A 13534-nucleotide genomic window follows, 5' to 3' on the forward strand; every position below is an offset into this window, starting at 1 on the left:
CTTATTATGATTTTAGGCAGCCTCTCTGCTAATGGATGGGGCTGTGTTCCTGTCTTGCTAGTTGTTTGGCATAGGTTGTCCAGCAGTGTAGCTTGCTGGTCGTTGAGTTAAGCTGGGTGTTGGCATTGAGATGGAGATCTCTGAGAGATTTTTCCCTTTTGATATTACGTGGAGCTGGAGGTCTCTTGTGGACCAGTGTCCTGAAGTTGGCTCTACCACTCAGAGGCACAGCACGGACTCCTGGCTGGAGTACCAAGAGCCTTTCATCCACACGGCTCAGAATAAAAGGGAGAAAAAATAGAAAGAAAGAAAGAGGATAAAATAAAATGAAGTAAAGTAAAATAAAGTTATTAAAATAAAAAATAATTATTAAGAAAAAAAATTTAAAAGTGAATAAAAACAAACAAAGCAGATGGACTTACCCCTAGGACAAATGGTGAAAGCAAAACTATACAGACAAAATTATACACAGAAGAATACACATACACACTGACAAAAAGAGGAAAAGGGGAAAAAATAATATATCTTTTCTCCCAAAGTCCACCTCCTGAATTTGGGATGATTCGTTGTCTATTCAGGTATTCCACAGATGCAGGTACATCAAGTTGATTGTGGAGGTTTAATCCGCTGCTTCTGAGGCTGCTGGAAGAGATTTCCCTTTCTCTTCTTTTTTCGCACAGCTGCCGGGGCTCAGCTTTGGATTTGGCCCCACCTCTGCGTATAGGTCGCCTGAGGGCGCCTGTTCTTCGCTCAGACAGGATGGGGTTAAAGGAGCAGCTGATGCAGCGGCTCTGGCGCACTCAGGCCCGGAGGGAGGGAGGGGCGCAGCTTGCGGGGCGGGCCTGCTGCGGCAGAGGCCGGCGTGAAGTTGCACAAGCCTGAGGGCGCTGTGTGTTCTCCCGGGTAAGTTGTCCCTAAATCATGGGCCCCTGGCAGTGGCGGGCTGCACAGGCTCCTGGGAGGGGAGGTGTGGAGAGACCTGTGCTCGCACACAGGGTTCTTGGTGGCGGCAGCAGCAGCCTTAGCGTCTCATGCCCGTCTCTGGTGTCCGCGCTGATAGCCGCGGCTCGCGCCCATCTCTGGAGCTCGTTTAGGCGGTGCTCTGAGTCCCTTCCCCTCGCGCACCCTGAAACAATGGTTTCTTGCCTCTTGGGCAGGTCCAGACTTTTCCCCTGACTTCCTCCCGGCCAGCCGTAGCGCCCTAAACCCCTGCAGGCTGTGTTCACGCTGCCAACCCCAGTCCTCTCCCTGCGCTCCGACCGAAGCCCGAGCCTTAGCTCCCAGCCCCCGCCTGCCCCGGCGAGTGAGCAGACAAGCGCCTCGGGCTGGTGAGTGCTGGTCGGCACCGATCCTCTATGCGGGAATCTCCCCGCTTTGCCCTCCGCACCCCTGTTGCTGTGCTCTCCTCCGCGGCTCCGAACCTCCCCCCCCACTGCGCCACCCAGTCTCTGCCCGCAAAGGGGCTTCCTAGTGTGTGGAACCCTTTCCTCCTTCACAGCTCCCTCCCACTGGTGCAGGTCCCGTCCCTATTCCTTTGTCTCTGTTTATTCTTTTTTCTTGTCCCCTACCCAGGTACACGGGGAGTTTCTTGCCTTTTGGGAGGTCTGAGGTCTTTTGCCAGTGTTCAGTAGGTGTTCTGTAGGAGTTGTTCCACCTGTAGATGTATTTCTGATGTATTTGTGGGGAGGAACGTGATATCCGTGTCTTACTCTTCCGCCATCTTGAAGCTGCCCTACTCATTAAAATTTTTAAACATCTGCCATGTTGGAAAAAACAGAGGCATATATGAAAAGAAGTGCTGGAACAGTAAAAAGGGAAAATGGAAAATTAATTCAGAAGATTTGAATTTGTTCTAAAGTAAAAGTTGTTTTTTAGATGGAAACACTTAATCGAGCTAACAAGATTTTTAGGGGTTGATTTCTTGATTGGTTCCAGATTTTGGAAATCTTCATTCCAAATCTCTGTCTGAGGTATTTTTTAAAACCATGGAAATAGAGATGGTAGCTTAGTAACTAATACTGCTTTGGAGATTAACATTTTCAAGCAGGGCACCTTTGTTCATGAAAAATATAGAATCTACAAAAAAAAAAGGCAGCTTGAAATTCAAAGCAGACATTTGGCTTATTATATTGGGTTAATTAAGGATAACAGGGAATGAAGACATCAATAGAATTTTGTCACTTAAGAGTTTGTTTTGGGGCTTCTCTGGTGGCGCAGTGGTTGAGAGTCCGCCTATTTTGTTACAGAGAAGATAATATTGTTTCACAGGATTACAATAAAGGCTACATGAGCAGAATTAATTTTGAAGATTCCTGAATAATTGTTTTGCATACAATCCTCCAACACAGAGTCTAATTACTCCTTTTTTGAGTCACAGAGAAGCAGAACTTGAAAACACCTCATTCATTCCAGTATATATATATATATATTTTTTGCGGTACGCGGGCCTCTCACCTCTCTGGCCTCAATATTTTTAATGTCTCTGTGTGTGTGAATGTGTAGAGTGAGCACGTTTGAAAAAATCTGACTTTGAATACCTTTTTTCAGTAACCTCCACTACCCCTTGGCTCATCACTGGCTCCACCATTTCTGTCTTAACACTTTTGCGCTGCCTTACAGTGATATTAATTGTCCAGGTTTTGAGGCATTTGTGCCTGTCAATTTGTAACCCATCAGGCTACTTCCTGCCTCTGGCATCTGAAGGGAAGTTCAGTTGCTTGCACTCATTCTTTGACTCTTTCTAGATGTGAGTAGCCTCTTTAGGTGGTGAGCTTGAAGGCAGTGGTGGGCCAGCTGCCTCCCGACAGCTCATTATGCACATTCTTCCCAAGCCCTGATCAGGAACACTTAGCTTGGTAGCTTGAAATCAGCCCTTGTGATATTTACACCATGGAAATCTACAACTGCTATATAAATGGCCGGTGGGTGTGGAGGTGAGTTACCAGGACACCACAGATTTGAGGGTACACCTGGGTGCCGCTAAGTCCGCTCTTAAAAAGGTGGGAATTGACTCTTTGCTTTCAGAGTCAACACTTGGTGGTGCATTTAGCTTACCAGATACAGAAGGATGATTTTCTCCTGAAAGTAAATACTAATTAGGCTACAAGGAATACAAGGATTGTAAGGACGGAAAGGTTGAAGCAACTAAATGTTAGAAATTAAGATGATAGATTCTGGAGAATTCCAGGGGTCTGTAATTAAATTCTGAGCGAGCACCATGATGTAGATAGAATAATTGTTTTATTTCAGATGAGGAAACTCAGGCTCAGTTGATAGCATGTCTATGATTACACAAATGTTATGGGACAGAGGTGGGCTTCATTATTATTATTACCTAGGTCTGCTGGATTCCATAGCATAATACCTCTTCAGAAAGCTTAGAATTTTTTGTCTTCTCAGTTATGGGATAATTGACAGAGACCACAGTGTAGGTTTAGGTTTGGCTGCAAATAACAGACTAAAAAGGACCACCTGTATCAGTCAAGTGTTGCTGCAAAACAAACCACTCCAAAACTTAGTGGCATGCAGCAGTCAAGCATTTATCATGCTCACAGGTCTTGGGGTGGTTCCAGCTAAGGTGGTTCCAGCTGAAGGTCTGTGGATCAGCGGGGGTTGGGTGGAGTTCTGCTTCACCTGCAGATCTGAAGGTGAACTTCAAATCCTTCTGTCTCTCATTCTTCAGGGACCTGCAGGCTAATAAGCCAATTTCTTCTCGTGACAATGACAAGCAAAATAGGACAAGCTCAACTGCACATATACATTTCAAGCCTCAGCTGCTAATATTCCACTGGCCAAGGCCAAAAGTAAGGGTTGGGGAAAAATACTACGCCTTTTGTGGGAAGAACTGTAAAGACACATAGCAGGTGGGATACAGGGAGAGGTGAGGAATTGGGGCCAATATTCAGTGTACTAGATTATGGAACAGTGGCTTAAAAAGATAGGTGTTCGTTTCACTATCACAGGAAGGTTTGGTGATACCTTGTCCAGAATGCATAGCAGTTTCACTCCACAAAGACCTGAAGGACCTAGGCTCCTTCTATTTTCTGTCTTAATACTCTGCATACTGTTGCCAAGAGTAGGTGTCAACAATCTTTTTCTCTGAAGGGCTAGATACCAAATATTTAGGCTTTGTGGATCATAAGGTCTCTTGTGCTGCCATTGTAGTGCGAAAGCAGCCGTAAACAGTAAGTAAACTAATGAATGTGGCTGTGTTTCAGTACATTTTTTTAATGGGTGCTAACATGTGAATTTCAAATAATTTTCATGTGTCATGAAATACTATTTGTCTTTGAGTTTTTTCAGCATCTAAAAATGTAAAATCCATTCTTTGCTTGTGACTGTATAAAAATAGGCAGCTGGCGTCATTTGTCTCTGGGGCTGTAGTTTGCTGACCCCTGCCCCAGATCATCTAAAGGATCAAATGGTTGATAAAGCATCACAGCTGTATCAGTCGGTAGGAAGGAAGGGAAGAAGAAAAAGGGAGCAAAGGGCATGTTCAGGCTGGATTTTAAGAAAGCTGCTAAAAGCTGCCATGTGACATTTCTCCTTGTATCTCACTGGCCAGATTTAATCACACGGTCACAGCTAGCTGCAAGGGAAGCTGGGATTAGCAGGCTTTTTGCTGATCAGTCAACTGCCTAGCTAAAAACTGGGGGTTCTTTCTCTGTGGAGGAAGGGGAAAATAACACTGCAGGACAACCGGCAGGCTCTGGTGTTTAGTGTGCAGAGTGTGGAGGTGAAGAGACAGCAGAACTGAATTCACTGACCACATGATTGGGCATGATTACTGTTTCACTAAATCCTATTTTTTTTAAATCATAGAGAAGGGAAGTACCTACTTCAAAAACAATATGCCATAAGCTTTCTCTTTGAGAAAGGAAAATAAGAATCAGAAATATGAATCTTCCTTTATAAATAGGAAAACAATTTAAAAAACTATAAAGCAAATTATTTGATCCACAGTTTTTTTTCCCTTATGACTCTGTGCATTGTCTCTACTCTATATTTGTAAATACACTAATTTTTTAAATTGATGTATAATTGATTTACAATATTGTGTTAGTTTCTTGTGTACAGCAAAGTGATTTACTTATACATATATATATGTATTCTTTTACAGATTCTTTTCCATTATAGGTTATTATGAGATATTGCATACAATTCCCTATGCTCTACAGTAGGTCCTTGTTGTTTGTCTATTTTACATATAGTAGTGGTAAATACTCATAATTTTTGATGTAGTGAAAAACGCTTTTAATCAGTAGACTTATTTATCATGTTTTGTGACTATCCATCATTAAGCCATGTTCTCAGACCCTGACTCCCGTCTAAGTTTGGGTGTTGAGGTTTGTGAAACATGTGTCAGATAATTGTGGTTGGTTATAAAGCATGGCTCATGTAAAAAATAGTAATTGTTCATAAAGTGTAACTCTCATCAGTCAGGTCAAATACAACTAAAGTAAAAATGGAACTACTGTGAGTTAAAAACAAGCAAAGAAGAAAAGCAACTTACCAATCTTTTGTCTCCTATTACTAAGGCTTGCCCTTCTGCAACCCTATAAACACTTCAGGGTAATTTTATAACAGGAGTGGTAGCACAAGTCTTTGATGCCCCACTTTGTTCCAGCCTCTCAGCCCACGTGGAATTAGAGTCCTAGCTGTGATGGGCATGTCTGTGCACAGGAAGGGTCCTGCCTCAGGGGCCTCCCATGCTTCATTCCACATTTCTGCCTCAGGACTTTCTCCAACCAAAGCGGCCAACCTTAGTTCCACACAGGAACAGCCATAGTGCAAGGGCATTGGTAGTCCTTGGGCAAGCCTTAAAAGACTGGGGGACAGGAATCAGTGGGTAAGTGTTCCACACTCCTAGACTTTGTATGAAATGTTCTGGGTTTTTTTTCTTTTTTAATAAATTTATTTTATTGAAGTATAGTTGATTTACAATGTTTTGTTAACTTCTGGTGTACAGCAAAGTGATTCAGTTATACACATACATAATTATTTGCATCTGCTAATCCCAGACTCCCAATCCATCCCTCCCTTACCCCACCTCCCCCTTGGCAATGACAAGTCTGTTCTCTATGTCTGTGAGTCTGTTTCTGTTTCATAGATAAGTTCATTTGTGTTACATTTTAGATTCCACCTGAAGATGGACATTTAGGTTTCTTCCATGTCTTGGCTATTGTGAATAGTGCTGCTATGAACATAGGTGTGCCTGTATCTTTTTGAATTATAGTTTGGTCTGGATATATGTCCAGGAGTGGGATTGCAGGATCATATGGCAACTCTATTTTTAATTTTTTGAGGAACCTCCATACTGCTCTCCACAGTGACTGCACCAATTTACATTCCTACAACAGTACAGGAAGCTTCCCTTTTCTCCACACCCTCTCCAGCATTTGTTATTTGTAGACTTTTTAATTACGGCCATTCTGAGCCATGTGAAATGTTACCTCATTGTAGTTTTGATTTGCATTTCTCTTATACTTAGTGATGTTGAGCATCTTTTCATGTGTCTGTTGGCCATCTGTATGTCTTCTTTGGAGAAATGTCTATTTAGGTCTTCTGCCCATTTTTTGATTGGGTTGTTTTTTGTTATTAAGTTGTATGAACTGTTTGTATATTTTGGAAATTAAGCCCTTGTCGGTTGCATCATTTGCAAATATTTATTCCCAGTCCATCAATTGTCTTTCCTTTTTGTTTATGGTGGGGTTTTTTTTGTTGTTTTTTTTTTTTTTCCTGTACTCATCTGAGAGGCCCTAGCAAAGCTGAATTTTTGTTGCTGAGGACAGTGACCTCAGTGCTTCCCAAATCCTACTTCTTGGTATTACTTCCCAGAAAAACTACCAACGTTTTCATTCTTATATCAGTCTTTGCTTTCAAGTCCGAACTAAGCCCAGAAATTCAGTCTATTACCTCTCCTTTTCAGTGATTTAATAAAAGTGTTTATCATAGTTTCTGTACCTAAAAGATAACGACAAATGTGTTTCTTTCAAAATAAAATCCATTAGTATCATTTGTGTAGTGCTTCTCGAGCTTTTGAACTCATGAGAATCTGTTGGAGGATTCGTTAAAACACAGATTGCTGGGCCCCATTCCAATGAATCAGTAGGTCTGGGTGGTCTGGGGTAGAGCTTAAGAATGTGCATTTGTCACCAGTTTCCAGGTGATGCTTATTCTGCTGTTTCTGGGACCACACCCTGAGAACCACTGCATTAGTGTGTTGTAAATAAACACACCTAAGGTTCAAACAACACCTTGAATGAGAATGAATGCATATTAATGTCTTAAGCAATTCGGCCTGCTCTAACAAAATACCACAGACTGGGTGCCTTATAAATGGCAGGAATTTTCTGCTCACAGTTCTGGAGGCTGGAAATCCAAGATCAGGGTGCCAGCACGGTTAGCTAAAAGCCCTTTTCTAGGGTGCGGACTTCTCATTTTATCCTCACATGGTGGAAAGGGCTAGGGAACTCAGTGGAATCTCTTTCTCTCTCTTTTAAAAATTTTTTATTGAAATATAGTTGTTTTACAATTTTTTGTTAGTTTTAGGTGTACAGCAGAGTGATTCAGTTACGTATATATATATACATATATATGTATATATATACATGTTCTTTTTTAGATACTTTTCCATTATAGATTATTATAAGATATTGAGCATAGTTCCCTGTGCTGTGCGGTAGGTCCTTGTTGGTTATCTATTTTATATATAGTAGTGTATATAGTGGGATGTCTTTTGTAAAAGCACTATTTCTATTCATGAGAACTCCACCCTCATCTCCTAAAGGCCCTGCCTTCTAACATCATCACATTGGACATTAGGATTCCATCATGTGAATTTTGGGATGACACACATTCAGGCCATAGTAGATGGGAATGAGGTAGAATACCTAGGAACATGTTGGGACACAGGTCCAGAAGCAACTCTGAGGAGAAAGAAATCTAAGGAAAAAGGTAAAAAGGGCAGGAGTGTATTGTACTAAAGTCATGATAGATATCCGAGAATCAGAAAATTCATGTAAGACTGAGCAGGCAGGTCAATGATCAAATAGCAGCCATCTGTACAAACTCACATGGAGTCAAATGGCATCAAAGAGATCCAGTTGTAGGGCCATGTCTCCAGCCACTGGAGATCAAGGAGATTAGAAGCCAAGATCAGGAAAACCCCTGGAAGAGATGGTAGGATTGTCTGTGTGATCACTGGGACCCTAAAAATCAAGGAGAGTGGTGGGAGGGACCTGGACCAGTGCTTCAGTATTCAGGTGTGGCTGCCATTCAGTTATGACAGTGACTTCTCTTAGGTTCCTTCTTTCTTCCCTCCTTCCTTCTCTCTCCTTCCTTCCTTCATTCAATAAACAGTTGACGTACTACATGCTACTTGAGCCTCCTGTGGCTACTCAGAGAATGAATTTGACCTGATCCTTATGTGTGTACTTCCTCACTCATCCCAATAGTCAGCAGTCATTCACTTATTCATTCATACACGGATATTTACTGAGTGCCTCTTACGCAGACGCCCTTATTGAATACTACAAATGCATAGTCCCAGACTTGAGCCTCTTGGGGGATTATGTTACCTGCCCAAGTTATAGGGTGTGAAATCAGAAAACTCTTCATCATGACGAATCCTGATTTATCAGCCATCCCCAAAGACCTTTGCCCAATATTGCTGTCTTCTGCCATCTCTTTTTTTTTTTTTTTTTTTGCGATACGCGGGCCTCTCACTGTTGTGGCCTCTCCCGTTGCGGAGCGCAGGCTCAGCGGCCATGGCTCACGGGCCCAGCCGCTCCGCGGCATGTGGGATCTTCCCGGACCGGGGCACGAACCCGTGTCCCCTGCATCAGCAGGCGGACTCTCAACCACTGCGCCACCCGGGAAGCCTGCCATCTCTTTTAAAGTAAAGCTGAATTGCATTGAACTAGATGCTTGTGCATGCTTTCCTTTTGAAATTGAGCAACAATGAGAATTTAGCCAATCATTTAGTTTTAAAGTATCATTAAAGTATAGACTGTCCGGTCTCAGGTAGTTGTGGCTTTGAACCCCAAGCTTGCCATATAGGATGGCCTTGGGGTGGAACTGAACCTCCTGAGCCCCGATTTCCTTATTCATTGAAACAGACTGCAGACATCTTCTCACAGGGCTGTTTGAAGAATAAAATGATACTTGTCTTTCTCTGTCTGATTTATTTCACTTAGTATGGTAATCTCTAGATCCATCCATGTTGCTGCAAATGGCATTATTTCATTCTTTTTTATGGCTGAGTAATATTCCATTGTGTATATGTGCCACATCTATCACTTATATGTGGAATCTAAAAACAATGATACAAGTGAACTTATTTACAAAACAGAAACAGATTCACAGACTTAGAAGATAAACTTATGGTTCCTAAAGGGGAAAGGTGGAGGGGGGAGGGCTAAATTAGGAGTTTGGGATTAACATATACATACTACTATATATAAAACAGATAACTAACAAGGACCTACTGTATAGCACAGGGCACTCTACTCAATACTGTGTAATAACCTATATGGGAAAAGAATCTGAAAAAGAATAGATATAGGTATGTGTATAACTGAGTCACTTTGCTGTACACTTGAAACTAACACAACAGTGTAAATCAGCTATACTCCATTATAAAATAAAAATTAAAGAAAAGAATAAAATGAGGTGATGTATGTAAACTTTTTAGCAGAGCATCTCACATGCAGGACAGCACACTTGGATAAATGTCTCTTAAACAATGGGGATTTACACTGTCCCACTTCGCAAGTCCAGCATTGGGAGGCCAGCCTCCTTCAGTCCTCACTTTTCCCCAGCCTCTGGGTGCTGCCTTTCATCCTCCACATGTTTTCTCATGGTTGCAAGATGCCTGCCACTGTAGGACCCACAGAACTACAAAGGAAGGGGATACTGGGTGAGAGAAATGTCCTCACGGGTCTTGCTCTTTTCATCAGGGAGTGAACCTTATGACTAAGAGCCTCTCTGTGGAATCCTTTTATGTCTCATCTACAGGCATTTGAAGCTGGTAACTTGAATAGCTGACATTTTCAAATTATCATGGAGGGAGGGAGGATAGCCAGTGGAGCAGGAGGGGAATAGCTTTTTCTCGGCAACCTACGGTATCCGCCACGTATGCTGAAATAAAGATAGGTTTTATCTTATAGATTTTCTGAGGAGTAATTTTTAATTAATGTGTTGACAGTGCTTCTCTCTCTCTTCCTCATTAATTTGAACACCCCTATCCATGCATTATCTGACCAGTGGAAAATTCTACACAACACTGAACGGGCTTACTCTGCACACGACATTATAGGCAATTGAGTACAAACACTTTACTTTTTGATAAGAGGCCTGTTAAACTCTAGTAGCTTCTGGAAAGTTTTATTTTACTACTTCGATAGTAGTAGTTTATGGTTTCCTTTTCATTAATGCAAACTTCATAATCCAAGAAGAATTCACTAAGCATTTGTGTACAAAGCATGATGATGGCAACTTGAGGGACACTCAGAGGGAAAAAAAAAAAGACACCATTATGTCTTCAAGAAGTTTACCATCTAGTGGAAGTAAGGAAAGGAGAAGCAAAGTGTGTAGAGCCAGGGTAACACTCACAAAGTTGAAAAGTTTATGGAGAAGGAAGTAAATCAAGTAAGATTCGAGTTTTGGCTCAGACATCTTCCTTATCCCTAGAATGCCAGGCTTCCTCAAAAGGAGAAAATAATAGCAATGGCTTATATACAGCTTCCTGGATTCCATCTCCTGCCATCAACCCCGCTCCTCAGCATATTAGGAGAGACATCAGTGCAGCGAAGGACGGTCATGCCATTGAAACTCTTTGTAGACTGAAAAATAGTTAAGTCCGCTTTCCAGATCTTTGCTCATTATGTTGTATGTTACTTGAAAGTTGGAAAGGTGTTTTGTTTACCTTCCTGTTTTATTCTAAAACATGATCAGTGCCATTATGTTCCATGAGGAATAAAAGAATGCTTCTGATCCCATGGTCACTGGATCAGATCTGGTTCTAGAATATGACTCATATTACAAAGGTTATGTTCCCAGGAGAATCCCGTAACATTTGAAAAAGAAAACCCTGAGAGAAAGAGGGAACAAAAAAGAGATGTGGAGGCTAGTAACTAAGTGGTTAAGGAAATAAAAAACAATCCTTGGAACTGAAAGATTCAGAATCATAAAATCATATTCAAAATCATATCATTCAAAATCACATCATCTCTTAAATGTTCTCACCACATTCACACAAAACGGTAATTATGTGAGATGATGAATATGCTAACTGACCTTATTGTTGTAATCATTTCACAATACATACATATATCAAATCATCATGTTGTACAACTTAAACTTATACAGTGTTATTTGTTAATTACCTATCAATAAGGTTGGGAAAAAAAGAAAATCATCTCGATTTTTTATTTATTTTTTTTGCGGTATGCGGGCCTCTCACTGTTTTGGCCTCTCCCGTTGCGGAGCACAGGCTCCGGACGCGCAGGCTCAGCGGCCGTGGCTCACGGGCCCAGCCGCTCCGCGGCATGTAGGATCCTCCCGGACCGGGGCGCAAACCCGTGACCCCTGCATTGGCAGGTGGACTCTCAACCACTGTGCCACCAGGGAAGCCCTCTTGATTTTTTAAATCTTCAGCCTCCTGGCCCTCATCTCAGTCTACTAAGCTTTCTGCCTATTCAGTGATGACTACTATGCATAGTGATTCCTTTCACAAACCTTCCTTTTTAGGTCTACGCCCTTTGCTTGCCTAGAGCCTGATACAGAGTATAGTGGAACAGTCAGAGCACTGTGGCGGACGTGTGTTCCACAGTTGAATAAAATACCACTAATGTGTTTAAAAATTATTTTTTGGTGGCGGGGGAGGGAAAGGGTCAAAACTATACCAGACCACAATATTTGATGGAACTAGCTCCCCCAAAATTAGAACAAAAATGTTAAAGATGGCTTCTACTGAAAGTTGAACCATCAATTTATCATTACATTTTCATGGGAAAAAAAATATCTTCTTTAAAGCTACTCAACATTAGTTTGCCTTTATTCATAAAATTATGCGCAACCTGTTTTTTACATGACAATTAAGGGTTGTAGCTCTATGTCTCCTTTGTGTTCAGAAGCTTGCAGGAATTAGCTGTTACTCACAGATTCATGATTTTTGGTTATTTTTAATAAAGTATGCTCATGATTTTGAACTCTCTGTCACTTTTTGGATGAAAAGCATAGTTTCAAGGTCTACAGTAAATGCTGGTTTTTCATTATCATTTTTTAGGAGTAAGACTCCAGTTTGGACCCATGGCATTAACAGTGCAGTGCCCAGTTCCCACGGTAGTTGAACGTCAGATTCTTTTCCTAAAATCTAAGTTCTTTAGTGTTAAGTAAGACCATCTGTGGGACATCAGATGTCTAGTTCACATGGGGCTACATCAAGCCCAGTCCAGTTCCTAATTAGTTTTCTCTCAATTGAAAAAGAAATTTCTTACGGCATGAACTCAGCCAGGGCTTCCTTGGTACACATGTAAAATCCCTGGCATGGAGTGGGTGCTCAGGAAATGGCTAACCCATTAAGGAAACCTGGCCAAAGAGGGATTGCAATCCAAGTCGTTAGGATAAATTCAGAATTAGTGTTCCTTTTGATGGAAAAGTTCACATGAAAATTTTGTTTGAGTACATTTTCTAGGCATTAACATACTTTTATAAACAAATCCATCACTAGGAACCTTATAAATGTATTAAACTGTGCTCATAAATAATCCTTGAAATTCATATGGGCTTAATAAATAATGGAAAAATTCACTAAGTTTTTCCAGTTTCCAAATATTGGCAAAAAAAGTCACACAACTTTTGATCAACACAGCACAATCTAGATATACCCACATGTAACAAGCTAAACACATGATATAAATGTGTAATGACTATATTTAGAAATTATCATAATTATTTGTATGTAGTCTACTCATAGCTTTTGTTTATGCATCACAAATATTTTTTTGTGAAATATGGTTTATATATTTTGAAATTCTTTTTTTCTCATGTACAGTAGGCATAAAAAATGCTTGCGGTATGTCTCATTGCCTTGTACTTTTTAAAACTGTTTTCAGATGTCAGTCTGTGTAATGTGATAACTTACCATAAGGACTTCATGAAATGTTTTTTGTTCTTCCAAATCTTTGCAGATTTGTAAAATAAATATTTGTTGAAAATATTACCCTTTGTGCAGGGCTCAATAACTTAAAAGAAGAGAGAGACAGAGACAGAGGGAAAAAAATACATAGCCTTAATCAATGTAGTACCTCATCTGAAGATGTTGAAGTTCAACAAAAGAATATAATCCAAGCTTGAAAGTATCTTCAGTGTTAATCTGGTCCAACCATTATCCACTATATAAATCTCACACATCTTTTTTTTTTTTTAACATCTTCATTGGAGTATAATTGCTTTACAATGGTGTGTTAGTTTCTGCTTTATAACAAAGTGAATCAGTTATACATATGTTCCCATATCTCTTCCCTCTTGC

The sequence above is a fragment of the Neophocaena asiaeorientalis genome, unplaced genomic scaffold (genome assembly GCF_003031525.2).
Source record: "Neophocaena asiaeorientalis asiaeorientalis breed wild unplaced genomic scaffold, Neophocaena_asiaeorientalis_V1.1 scaffold253, whole genome shotgun sequence".
NCBI classification, from domain to species: domain Eukaryota; kingdom Metazoa; phylum Chordata; class Mammalia; order Artiodactyla; family Phocoenidae; genus Neophocaena; species Neophocaena asiaeorientalis.